This window comes from Hemitrygon akajei, chromosome 10, assembly GCF_048418815.1.
Source record: "Hemitrygon akajei chromosome 10, sHemAka1.3, whole genome shotgun sequence".
In the NCBI taxonomy this organism is placed as follows: domain Eukaryota; kingdom Metazoa; phylum Chordata; class Chondrichthyes; order Myliobatiformes; family Dasyatidae; genus Hemitrygon; species Hemitrygon akajei.
The window spans coordinates 33,991,545-34,005,961 of NC_133133.1; the positions used below are offsets into that span (position 1 = coordinate 33,991,545).

General features: G+C 42.4%; 1 protein-coding gene across 4 annotated transcripts in view; it reads left to right on the forward strand.

Moving 5' to 3' along the window:
- The window catches only part of stag2b (STAG2 cohesin complex component b), a 169,589-nt gene that overhangs the window by 20,668 nt on the left and 134,504 nt on the right, over nucleotides 1-14,417 (forward strand). For 2 of the 4 annotated variants that reach the window (XM_073058022.1, XM_073058024.1), the window contains exon 2: nucleotides 4,828-4,962. The exons of the other annotated variants lie outside the window; for them this stretch is intronic. The gene's annotated coding sequence lies outside the window, so the exon portion shown is untranslated. The remainder of the gene's footprint in view (nucleotides 1-4,827; nucleotides 4,963-14,417) is intronic. 4 annotated transcript variants of the gene reach the window in all.

A 14,417-nucleotide genomic window follows, 5' to 3' on the forward strand; every position in this document is an offset into this window, starting at 1 on the left:
GAAAGTTTCCTCTATCTTTAAATCTCTTGATCATTTACTTATTCTCCTGTTATCTTCAACCTTCCTCCTTTACATTCATTGAAGAGTTTTGAATTCAAACAACACACACAAAATGCTGGTGGAACACAGCAGGCCAGGCAGCATCTATAAAGAGAAGCACTGTCGTCGTTTCGGGCCGAGACGCTTCATCAGGACTAACTGAAAGGAAAGATAGTAAGAGATTTGGAAGTAGTGGGGGGAGGGGGAAAATGCAAAATGATAGGAGAAGATCGGAGGGGGTGGGATGAAGCTAAGAGCTGGAAAGGTGATTGGCGAAAGTGATACAGAGCTGGAGAAGGGAAAGGATCATGGGACGGGAGGCCTCGGGAGAAAGAAAGGGGGAGGGGGGAGCACCAGAGGGAGATGGAGAACGGGCAGAGTGATGTGCAGAGAGAGAGGAAAAAAAACAAACAACTAAATATGTCAGGGATGGGGTAAGAAGGGGAGGAGGGGCATTAACGGAAGCTAGAGAAGTCAATGTTCATACCATCAGGTTGGAGGCTACCCAGCCGGTATATAAGGTGTTGTTCCTCCAACCTGAGTTTGGATTTATTTTGACAGTAGAGGAGGCCATGGATAGACATATCAGAATGGGAATGAGATGTGGAATTAAAATGTGTGGCCACTGGGAGATCCTGCTTTCTCTGGTAGACCGAGCGTAGGTGTTCAGCGAAACGGTCTCCCAGTCTGCGTCGGGTCTCACCAATATATAAAAGGCCACACCGGGAGCACCGGACACAGTATACCACACCGGACAACTCACAGGTGGTGTGTCGCCTCACCTGGAAGGATTGTCTGGGGCCCTGAATGGTGGTGAGGGAGGAAGTGTAAGGGCAGGTGTAGCACTTGTTCCGCTTACAAGGATAAGTGCCAGGAGGGAGATCGGTGGGAAGGAATTCTCCGTAACTTCCGCCACCTCCAACGGGATCCCATTACCAAGCACATCTTTCCCTCCCCCACCCCTCTGCTTTCTGCAGGGATCGCTCCCTATGCGACTCCCTTGTCCACTGGTCTCCCCCTCCCCCCCATCCCTTCCCACCGATCTCCCTCCTGGCACTTATCCTTGTAAGCGGAACAAGTGCTACACCTGCCCTTACACTTCCTCCCTCACCACCATGCCCCTCCTCCCCTAGTTTAGTTGTTTTTTCTCTCTCTCTCTGTCCATCACTCTGTCCGTTCTCCATCTCCCTCTGTTGCTCCCCCCTCCCCCTTTCTTTCTCCCAAGGCCTCCCGTCCCATGATCCTTTCCCTTCTCCAGCTCTGTATCACTTCCGCCAATCACCTTTCCAGCTCTTAGCTTCATCCCACCCCCTCTGGTCATCTCCTATCATTTCGCATTTCCCCCTCCCCCCACTACTTGCAAATCTCTTACTATCTTTCCTTTCAGTTAGTCCTGACGAAGGGTCTCGGCCCGAAATGTGACAGTGCTTCTCCTTATAGATGCTGCCTGGCCTACTGTGTTCCACCAGCATTTTGTGTGTGTTGTTTGAATTTCCAGCATCTGCACATTTCCTCATGTGAGTTTTGAATTTAGTTGGCTTTGCTAATACTCTTGACAATGAAGGGCAAGTATATCCACTAAAGATGAAAGAACAAATGCTACTGGAAGTGATATGTACAGTTGTAAGAAAGTGTGAACTCTTTGTAATTACCTGCTTTTATGAATTACTCATAAAAGATGGTCTGATCTTCATCTAAGTCACAATAGTAGATAAACAAGACCTGCCAAGATGAAAAGAGGATGGCTCAACATGCGAACTATTGTACTTTTTATGTCTTTATTAAACAGACTGTTTAATCATTCACAGTCCAGGCTGGAAGAAGTATGTGAACCCTTGAACTTAATAATTGGCAGAACCTCCTTCAGCAGCAATAACCTCCACCAAATGTTTCCTGTAGCTACTGATCAGACTTGCTCAATGGTAAAGGGGAATTTAAGACCATTACTCCATTCGAAACTGTTTCAGTTCATCAATACTTGTGGGATAACTTGCATGAACAACCCTGTTCAGGTCATGCCACAGCATCTCAATTGGGTTGAGGTCTCAACTCTGACTTGGCCATTCCAAAACAAAAATTTTCTTTCTAAACCTTTCTGCTGTTGATTGACACTCGTGTTTTGCATCATTGTCTTGTATCATCCAACTTCAGGTGATGGATCACTATCCTGACATTCTCCTGTAATATGTCTTGATACAATTTTAAATTCATTGTTCCCTCAACGATTGCAAGCTGTCCAAGCCCTGAGGCAGCAAAGCAGCCCCAAACCCTGATGTTCCTTCCACCATGCTTCACAGTTGACATGAGGTTTTGGTGTTGGTGTTTAGTGCCTTTTTTCCTCCATAGTGGTGTGTGTTTCTGCCAAAAAGGTTCAACTTTTGTCTCAACCGTCCACAGAACATTGTCCCAGAAGTGTTGTGGAACATCCAGGTGGTTTTTTTGCAAAGTTGAGACCTGTAGCAGCATTTTGGTTTTTTTTGGAGAGCAGTGGTTTCCTCCTTGGTGTCCTGTCATGAACACCATTCTTGTTCAGTGTTTATCTTAGCGTGGACACATGAAGAGAGACTTTAGCAAGTTCTAGAGATTTCTACAGGTGTTTTGCTGTTAGTCTTGGGTTCTGTTTCACCTCCTGTAGTGTTGCATGTTGTGCTCTTAGTGCAATCTTTACAGGATGTTCACTTCAAGGGAGAGTAGCAACAGTACTGAATTTCCTCCATTTGTAGACAATTTCTCTCACTGTGGACTGATGAGCACTCAGTTCTTTAGAAATGTTTTGGAGTTTTTCCCAGCTTCATGCAATTCTACTATTCTAGGATTCTCTAAAACTTGTTTTGATTGAAGCATGGTGCACATAAACAGATAATTGCTTGAGAGGAGCAGGCTCTGTCAGTAACCTGATTTTGTGTGTCATTTTATAGGGCAGAGTACTTCTCCAACTCACACTCCCAATCTTATCTCATTGATTGAAGCACCTGACTCTAAATAGCTTTAGTAGAAAGCATCATCCCAGAGGTTCACATACTTTTTTGAATCTAAACTGATTGTTCAAATGGTGTACTCAGTATTGAGAAGTACGATTGTTTGTGTTATTAGTTTAGACAGATTGTATTTGTCTATTATTGTGCCTTCGATGATCAGACCACATTTTATGAGTAATGCAGAAAACCAGGTAATTGCAAATTGTTCACAATTTTTTTTCTTGCAATTGTAACTTTCTATTACTTTATTGGTGGAAATTTATGACAAAAAATTTAAATTTGAAAAAGATGTTGAAGTCTTGCAGGAAATTGGTATTATAAGCTGGATTCCTTAGAAATTTTATGGTGTTATTTACAGTGGCATGCAGAAGTTTGGGCACCCCAGTCAAAATTTCTGTTACTGTGATTTGTTAAGTGGGTAGAAAATGAACTGATCTCCAAAAGTCATAAAGTTAAAGGTGAAACATTCTTTTCAACATTTTAAGCAAGTGTATTATTTTTGTTTGTACAATTTTAGAGTGGGGGGATAAAAAGGAAAGGAGCACCATGAAAAAGTTTGGACACCCCAAGAGATTTGAGATCTCAGATAACTTTTACCAAGGTAATCTTGCTTAAAATATTGAAGAAATGTGTCATCTTTAACTTTATGCCTTTTGGAAATCAGCTCATCTTTAATTCGCTTAGCTATTCACAGTAACAAATTTTGACCAGGGGTGCCCAAACTTCTGCATGCCACTCTATATGTGGTTATCTTGCTAAGTTCCTCGTCCACAAGCCATTGCTTCCTATTCTAACAACACTGCATGTGGTTAACTTGGCGAGGAAAGCAGAAATAACAGTTTACCTTTCTAACAAAGGTGAATGAAGTAAAAATAACTGCGTGGAACTTGCAATCAGTCTCCACTTTTCACAGTAATTTCAGTGGTTTGACACAGAAAAATTAAAAGCCATGTTTCTTCTCTGCAGAAAGCTTAAACTTTATCCGCAATGTATGTTACAACTGTTGAGGACAAGTTGTTTCTTTTTTATAATCAGTGCTGTTGCATTATTTTTGTGGAGTTGCTATTTAAAAAATAATTTGCAGGACTGTGGTTGTAGCAGTAATTTTTTTTATTATAGCAGTGTTATACCATTTGAAGCAATGAGGTAAAGATTGTTTTCTTCTAACTATTGATTTCCTAATCTTTGCAGTTGCTTTGATAAATTACGCAGGGTGTAAATTGGTTATTTTAATAAAGAGTTATTGTTCTGAGAAATATTCTAAGGAATACCTTGCACTTTCAGAAAAGAGCCAGAACTTCATATAGTATATTAACAGACTTTGAAAACCTAGACTAGTAACATGAGCAACCAAAGTAGAGATTGTTGACAAAAAAATTGGTGCAAAGGGGCAAAAAACTAGAATTAGGTGGGGAAGGAGAACAAGTTGGCAGGTGATATGAGAAACCAGGTTTTCAGGAAATCGATTGGCTTAACTTTGAGTAATTTCTTCCCTTTCCCTCTTTTTTGGCTTCCCCACTCTCCTGTTCTCATTTGCCCATCACTTATCTATGGTGCCTTTTCTTACGTTATCCACTAACCTCTCCTATCAGATCTCTTCAGCTCTTTATTAATTCCACCTATCAACTCTTAGCTTCTTAGTTCACCCCTCCCCTATCCATACACCTTCACACTCAGCTGGTTTCATTTACCACCTGCCAATTTGTATTCCTTCTCCTCCCCCTACCTTATACTGTCTTTTATCCCCTTTCTTTCCAAATCTGATGAAGGGTCTCAGCCCAAAAGTAAATTGTATATTCCCCCTCCATAGGTGCTGCCTAATTTGCTGAGTTCCTCCAACCCTTTGTGTGCATGTGTTTCTGAAGATTTTTAGCGTCTGCAGAATCACTCATGTTCATGTGCTGCAGGAATATGGAATGTGGGAGTTCACAGGGTTGCAGACCAAGTTAGTAAGATTTTTAAAATATAATGCATATGTGATCCTGACTTTTTAAACATGCTGAAAAAATTGAATATTTTGTTAGTCCTTAGCAATTTCACAAGGAACACTAATTCTGACAATGCTGTTGTCCTTGGAGATAGATAGTGTATACATGAGTACTGGGATTGTGCAAAGTTGCCTATGTGAAACAATGTTATTCTTTAAAAGTCAGAAAAGAATTGGGGATATTTGGTGCTAGTTTTCAGAATTATGGAAGGCTTTGAAGCAGATGGGGGAAATTATATTGCAAAATGATTGATCATAGGGAGCACAGATTACAGGTTCAACTGAAGCACTGAGGCTAAGATTATATCAGCCTGCTTATGCAGGTTTCCCCCGCTATCCGAAGGTAGAGCATTCCTATGAAATGGTTCGTAAGCTGGAATGTAAAGTGAAGAAGCAGTTACCATTTTTTTTATATGGGAATAATTTGTGAGCGTTCGCACACCCAAAAATTAACCTATCAAATCATGCCAAATAACACATAAAACCTAAAATAACAGTAACATATAGTAAAAGCAGGAATATGATAAATGCACAGCCTATATAAAGTAGAAATACTTCTCTGCAATCATTGCAGCACTGTCCACTGTAGTAAAAATCTCACGCAAGCGCTCTCAGCAGAAGCACTCTCTCCAGAAACCTTTAAGCTATGAAGCTGCCAAATCATACCAAATAACACATAAAAATACACAGCCTATATAAAGTAGAAATAATGTATGTACAGTGTAGTTTCACTTACCGGAATCAAGAAGAGAGCGAGCACACTGATGATGGTGTGTTAGGCTGAGTCATCGGAGGTTGGGGTGGTGGGAGGTCGAGGAGACTGGGGTGTCATCTCATCGTCGTCTGTTTCCATCAGGGCAGGCAGGTCACTAACGTCTTCTATGTCTGCCTGCCTGCCTCGATGTCGAAGGTCGAGGCTCGTCGTCTGCTGTGGCTGATGTGGAAGGCTTGAGAAACAACAGTATGCTTGATTGCTTAGCCTCGCGCATTTTTCTATCATACAGTTCTTTGTAAGGACTCAAACCATCCTACAAACCTGCCCTAAACCTATGTATCCTTTCAAAATTAAAGTCATACTTTTCTGCAATCATTGCAGCGTTGTCAATCGCAGTGAAAATCTCACGCAATTGCTTCACGATCAGTTCCTGGACAACTTCACTTTCGGGCCGTTCGCTACTGCATTTGGTTTTGATTGTTATCCTTTCCTCTTGCAATTGTATCAGCTCTTCATCTGTCAGTTCTTGGTCATGGAATGCCAAAAGCTTTTCAACATCATCTTCTTCAACTTCCATAAACCCAGCCTCCTCAGCCAAACTCACTGTTGCCATATTTATTGTTGATGGTTCGACGCCTTTAAAATCATTCACTGCTTCAGGGCATCGTTTCCTCTTAAACACCATTTCTCATCGAGAGTGTTAGCCTATCGAGAGCATCTCCAATGTTGGCAATTGCCAGTTTTATATTGTACTCTTTCCAGATCCCTCACAAAGATGCTTCGGAGTTGCCCTCTCTGTCAATGGCACTTACAATAAAGTGCATCACATTTTGTGTTTAGTAAGCCTTAATTGTGGCTATTAGGCCTTGGTCACATGGCTGCAGCAACACTGTCATATTCAGTGATAAGAACGCAACATGAATGTTACTGCCGTACTCAGTAATGCCAGGTGGATGAGCAGCACAATTATTGACAATCACAAGACACCTATTATTGAGGTTATTTTCTTGACAGTATTTTTCAACAAAGGGACTAACGTATCCACTCACGTACTCAGAAAAAAGCACTTGGATGTGAACGGAACACAACGGGATGTGTTTTCTTATCAACGCCTTTAAGTGCTCTCAGATTTTCTGAATGGTACACTAGTAGAAGCTTAAGGACAGCATCACCAGTGGCGTTAGGGTAAACATGTCCTTTAATGCCTTGTGCCCCTTAGCCTGCTTTTCTTCTATTGAAATAAATGTCTTGCTCACCAATTTTTCCCATTAAATTGCAGTTTCGTCACAGTTAAACACTTGCTTATATGAATAACCACCTTCTGTAATTATTTTCTTCAGTTCTGCTGGGAACTTTTCGGCAGCTTCAGTATCAGCCAAAGCACTCTCTCCAGTAAACGTTAAACTATGAAGCTGCCCTCGCCTCAGAAACTGATCAAACCACCCATGACTGCCATTAAATTCCACTTTCACAACACTTTCATCACCATTGTCCAGTGCTTTCTGTTTCAGCTTATTAAAAAGACTGACTGATTTCTCCTTAAGTATAAGATAACTTAATGGAACATCACGCTTTATACACCCATCAATCCACTCAAGCAATAGACTTTCCATTTTATCCATTATTGGATGCTGACTAAAGAGAGACCACGTTGTTAAGAGCAGAGCCAACAGTAACATCGGCAGCTTTTTAAATTCTTTCTCTCAGCGTATAAATAGTGCGAATAGTTCAACGCTCGGGCAATGTCCTTACTTCACTCACCACGATCGAAGAGCTTAATTATGTCTAGTTTTACGCTAAGCGTAACACCCTTATGAGCTCTTTTAGGCTTTTCCAATACAGGTACCTTCGAACTCGTCTTGCGAATGGATGCACAAAATGAGTCGACATACAGTAAAGCACAGATGCTCACAGGCATGTGTATAAGCAATGGTGGCTAAATGCAGTTCTGGGGGAGGAGCTTGGCGTCTCGGGGCGCGTGCTGCTTTTTTTCGTAACAGTGAAAACACCTGTTAGCGGAAACAGGTAACTAATGTAGGTCTTTCACAACAGCGAGGTGTTATAAAGTGAAAGTTGGAAAAACGAGGGCCATCTCTATTGAATTGAAAGAAAAGGTTCAAGGGGTTGATTGACTTGCTTCTGTTTCCTCATAGGAAAGCTAGTTATTTTGATTTTGGAACTTAGAAATAGCTAACCAATTCTATATTGCAGTTGTATTTACTTTTCTTGTCAATCATGTTGGCAATCAACAATTTCCATTCATCTCTTCAGTGTGGCACCGACAGAGAAGGCTATGAAGAACAGGTCAAGGGTGAAAAGCAACACACCCAAGGTTGCTCTGGAAAGCAGCCCACAAGTACCACCAAACATTCAGATGCTAACAACATTTCGTATAATGCTTGACAGAGCAACATCAAACAGAACAAAGCACAATACAATAAAACAAAACACAATAAGGAATAAAAATAAAAGCAAAACAAGCTGGTTCCTCTCTCCATGCACACACATACAGTCCTCCAACCCCAAGATGTTCTCTTTGGCTTCCAGCAGGCTCAGGCTCGCAGACATTGGACTTCAACTTATCGAGCAGACTTGCATAGATTCACAGACTTGCATAGATTCACAAACTTGTGAAACTGGCTGACAGGTCTTGATTTCTGGACTTTAGATTCAACCCTCCGTCCTCGATCTTTAACATCAGGACCTGCTGATCACAGAGCTCTAGGCCTCTAACTCCAGACTCACTGATTTACAAATCAGAGGGTTATCGGGGCTTGTTCTTACTACCTGAAGAACTCCAGCGCCAGAACCTTCCAACAACTAAGTTGTAGAAGCTACTTGCTGTTCATTTTGGCGGGTGCAACCCACACAAGGGAGCTTAACTTTCTTAGTGCTAATTGTACATCTTCTCAATTTTAAATGTTACTTGCACAGCAACACTCAATTGTTTTCCATTCATTTAATTGTACATATATAAGTGTACCTGCAGGCTTATCAAAAGTTTGGCTAAGCTTTTTATTTCTGCAGAGTTAGTTTAATTTTCACAATGTATAATTTTCTTGAGTGCTTGTATATTAAAAATAGTAATCCAGGTTTTATGTTAATTTGGAATTTGGGGAATTGAAAATATAAAAGTTAGCTGGAAAAACTCGGTATGTTGAGCAGCAGTTGTGGAGGCCAAGAGATGGACAACATTTTGGAGTGCAACCCTGTGTCTATTTCACGGTTTCTTCCTCCAAATTCTTGCATCTGCAGTCTCTTGTGCTTATTGATTATATAAAGCTATGTTCATGAAGCACTTAGGTGTTTTTAAAAAAATTATGGCTCATGAAGGTTTCAACAGAAATAGACAATAGGTGCAGAAGTAGACCATTCGGCCCTTCGAGCCTGCACCACCATTTTGAGATCATGGCTGATCAATTACTATCAGTACCCAGTTCCTGCCTTGTCCCCATATCCCTTGATTCCCCTATCCATAAGATACCTATCTGGCTCCTTCTTGAAAGCATCCAGAGAATTGGCCTCCACTATCTTCTGAGGCAGTGCATTCCAGACCCCCACAACTCTCTGGGAGAAGAAGTTTTTCCTTAACTCTGTCCTAAATGACCTACTCCTTATTCTCAAACCATGCCCTCTGGTACTGGACTCACCCAGCATCTGGAACATATTTCCTGCCTCTATCTTGTCCAATCCCTTAATAATCTTATATGTTTCAATCAGATCCCCTCTCAATCTCCTTAATTCCAGCGTGTACAAGCCCAGTCTCTCTAACCTCTCTGCGTAAGACAGTCCTGACATCCCAGGAATTAACCTTGTGAATCTACGCTGCACTTCCTCTACAGCCAGGATGTCCTTCCTTAACCCTGGAGACCAAAACTGTATACAATACTCCAGGTGTGGTCTCACCAGGGCCCTGTACAAATGCAAGAGGATTTCCTTGCTCTTGTACTCAATTCCCTTTGTAATAAAGGCCAACATTCCATTAGCCTTCTTCACTGCCTGCTGCACTTGCTCATTCACCTTCAGTGACTGATGAACAAGGACTCCTAGATCTCTTTGTATTTCTCCCTTACCTAACTCTACACCGTTCAGATAATAATCTGCCTTCCTGTTCTTACTCCCAAAGTGGATAACCTCACACTTATTCACATTAAACGTCATCTGCCAAGTATCTGCCCACTCACCCAGCCTATCCAAGTCACCCTGAATTCTCCTAACATCCTCATCACATGTCACACTGCCACCCAGCTTAGTATCATCAGCAAATTTGCTGATGTTATTCTCTATGCCTTCATCCAAATCGTTAACGTAAATGGTAAACAGCTGTGGTCCCAATACCGAGCCCTGTGGCACCCCACTAGTCACCACCTGCCATTCCGAGAAACACCCATTCACCGCTACCCTTTGCTTTCTATCTGCTAACCAGTTTTCAATCCATGTCAATGCCTTTCCCCCCCCCCCCCCCCCCCCGATGCCCTGAGCTTTGATTTTACCCACCAGTCTTCTATGTGGGACCTTATCAAATGCCTTCTGAAAATCGAGGTACACTACATCCACTGGATCTCCCCCGTCTAACTTCCTGGTTACATCCTCGAAAAACTCCAACAGATTAGTCGAGCATGATTTACCCTTGGTAAATCCATGCTGGCTCGGCCCAGTCCTATCATTGCTATCTGCATATGCCACTATTTCATCCTTAATAATGGACTCTAGCATCTTTCCCACCACCGATGTCAGGCTGACAGGTCGATAGTTCTCTGTTTTCTCCCTCCCTCCTTTCTTAAAAAGTGGGATAACATTAGCCATTCTCCAATCCTCAGGAACTGATCCTGAATCTAAGGAACATTGGAAAATGATTACCAATGCATCTGCAATTTCCAGGGCCACCTCCTTTAGTACCCTAGGATGCAGACCATCTAGACCTGGGGATTTGTCAGCCTTCAGTCCCATCAGTCTTCTCATCACCGTTTCCTTCCGAATGTCAATCTGTTTCATTTCCTCTGTTACCCTATGTCCTTGGCCCATCCACACATCTGGGAGATTGCTTGTGTCTTCCTTAGTGAAGACAGATCTAAAGTACTTTTAAATTCTTCTGCCATTTCTCTGTTTCCCATAACAATTTCACCCAATTCATTCTTCAAGGGCCCAACATTGTTCTTAACTATCTTCTTTCTCTTCACATACCTAAAAAAGCTTTTGCTATCCTCCTTTATATTCCTGGCTAGCTTGCGTTCGTACCTCATTTTTTCTCCCTGTATTGCCTTTTTAGTTAAGTTCTGTTGTTCCTTAAAAATTTCCCAATCATCTGTCCTCCCACTCACCTTAGCACTGTCATACTTCCTTTTTTTTAATGCTATGCAATCTCTGACTTCCTTTGTCATCCACTGTGGCCCCTTTCTCCCTTTGAATCCTTCCTTCTCCAGAGGATGAACTGATTTTGCACCTTGTGCATTATTCCCAAGAATACCTGCCATTGCTGTCCCACTGTCTTTTCTGCTAGGATATCTGTCTAGTTAACTTTGGCCAGCTCCTCCCTCATGGCTCCATATTCTCCTTTGTTCAACTGCAACACTGACACCTCCGAGCTGCCCTTATCCTTCTCAAATTGCAGATAAAAGCTTATCATATTGTGATCACTACCTCCTAATGGCTCCTTTACTGCGAGATCGCTTATCAAATCCTGTTCATTACATAACACCAAATCCAGAATAGCCTTGTCCCTGGTCGGCTCTCGTACAAGCTGTTCCAAGAATGCATCCCGTAGGCACTCCACAAACTCCCTATCCTGTGGTCCAGCACCAACCTGATTCTCCCAGTTCACCTGCATGTTGAAATCCCCCATAACTACTGCGACATTACCTTTGCCACATGCCAATGTTAACTCCCTATTCAACTTGCACCCAATATCCATGCTACTGTTTGGTGGCCTGTAGACAACACCCATTTGGGTCCTTTTGCCCTTACTGTTCCTCAGTTCTATCCACACAGACTCTACTTCTCCTGACCCTATGTCCCCCCCTTGCAAAGGACTGAATCTCATTCCTCACCAACAGGGCCACCCCACCCCCTCTGCCCACATTTCTGTCCCTACAATAGCACGTATACCCTTGTACATTCATTTCCCAGGTCTGATCTCCCTGCAGCCATGTCTCCGTTATCCCAACAACATCATAGTTACCCATTCGCACCTGGGCTTCAAGCTCATCCGCCTTATTTCTGACACTTCGTGCATTCAGATATAGAATTTTTAACCCATTTCTCCTCTCTCTGTTTGAATCGCTGCCTATTGTGCTTAACCCAGCTCCCCGAACTCCCATCGGGCTATACGCCCCTAGAATTTTGTTGTCCTTCCTAAATTTACTTATTCTTTCAACACATTTAACTCCATGTTCCGTCAGACCATCCCTCTGTACATGAGTCCTCCTTATCACTTGTTCCGCCCCACCTTCCTCTACTACATACTTAATATTCAGGAACCGTGTAGTCCCCACCTGTCCTTTATTCTTCCTCTCTCTATCCTCTCTCACATTCTGGATCCCCGCCCCCTGCAAATTTAGTTTAAACCCCCCCCCCCAAGAAGCACTAGCAAACTTCCCTGCAAGAATGTTAGTACCACTCCAGTTCAGGTGTAAACCGTCCCTTCGGAACAGATCCCACCTTCCCTGGAACAAAGCCCAATTATCACAAACCTGAAGCCCTCCCTCCTGCACCATCCTCTCAGCCATGTATTAATCTTTATAATCCTCCTGTTCCTTGCCTTACTCGCACGTGGCACAGGTAGCAATCCTGAGATTGTTACCCTGGAGGTCCTGCTCTTCAGCTTCGTACCTAACTCCCTGAACTCCCTACGCAGGACCCCCTCACTCATCCTACCCACGTCGTTGGTCCCTACATGGACCACAACATCTGGATTCTTGCCCTCCCTCTGGAGAATAACCTGCACCCGATCTGAGATGTCTCGGACCCCGGCACCAGGGAAGCAACATACCATCCGATACTCCCGATCTTCCCCACAAAATCTCCTATCCGCCCCCCTGACTATAGAATCCCCTATCACTACCGTACTCTTCTCTTCCCTCCTCCCCTTCCTAGTCAAGGGTCCAACCTCAGTGCCAGAGACAGGACCACTGCAGCTTGTTCCTGGTAGGTCATCCCCACCAACAGTATCCAAAACGGTATACTTATTTTTGATGGGAACGGCCACAGGGGTGCTCTTCTCTCTCTGTCTGCTCCCCCTGCCTCTCTTGACTGTCACCCATTTGCCTACCTCCTGTCTTTTCGGTGTGACTGCCTCCCGATAACTTTTATCTATCTCTGCCTCTGCCTCCCGAATGATCCGTAGTTCATCCAGCTCCTGCTCCAATTCCCTAACTCAGTCTGATAGGAGCTGCAGCTGGATGCACCTATTGCAGGTGTGGTCATCAGGAACAACTGTGTTTACCCTGACCTCCCACATACTGCATACGGAGCACACCACTATAATAGAGTTTCTATTATTTATAAGCTGAGATTTAAGCAGTTTCATCCAAGGTTGGAAGTTTATTTTCATTTATCTGGTGGTGTGCTTTGTTTTTTGCAAGAGCATAGAAGTTGTTGGAGTTGTGTTCGTAAATGGATCCTGTATTCTTGAGTATAACAATGTATTTTTTTTTTAGCAAACTCTAAAATTGGAAGTGGTTAGTGTCAGGAAGATCCTCCGTTCACAATGATGATGTAAATTTGGGGCTTTTCGTAATTTAAGATTGAAGGGAGTTTTCAACATTTCACTGGAAACTGACAGTTATCAGGTATCTGATCTGCATGGGGAACTCCATTCTTAATGCAGAGAGTGATTCAGTAAGAGTGCTCTGATTGTGATTTGACTGAATGGGAATGCCAGGTCTATTTGTCAGCAGGTACTTTGCAAATCACAGTACCCATATTTACTTTCATTTCAAGAAAATCTTATAGATGTTCTGTTTAGTCTACCACCATAACTCTCTGTTTCCCAATATCAAGCCAGTGGATATCTAATTAATCAGTATCATTGACGTGAAATCTGCTGAAATCATGGAGCAACAAGACAGTTCAAAGTTAAAATGATCATCAATTACAAAAATAAACAGGTAGTAAGTAAAAGAAATGCAATGTGGTGTTCATGTTCAGAAATCTGATGGCAGAAGGAAGAAGGAAATTCTGAATCATTGATGTGTATCTTCAGGCTCCTGCACCACATTCCCAATGGTCATAAAATGGCACATATTGGATAGTGAGGGTTATTAGTGATGAATACTGCTGTCTTGAGAAACTGTCTCTTAATGATATCCACAATCATGGAGAGGATTATGCATATGATGGAGCTAGCTAACCCGATTTTGCCTTTTGTGATCTGTGTATTGGAGCCTCCATACCTGATTCTTTGTTTATCATGGAATAAAAATGGCTATCAGCATTCTAAAGGCAGGAATCTTTTTACTGCCTTTTTCAGTATTTTATGTCAGAAACTAAAGATAAATTACTGCAAGAACTTAATGGATGGGATGAGGTTGTGAGAGCAGCAATTCTGACAATTATTGTTGACTGAATAGCTGCTAATAATTAGCAATTTTTAAGGCCGATCAGAAACTGATATGCAATGTCATTCTCTAGGGAAATACAGGTATTAGAATTAACAAATGAGTATCAGGCTTGGAAAGTGAAGAACATAATCACCAAATTG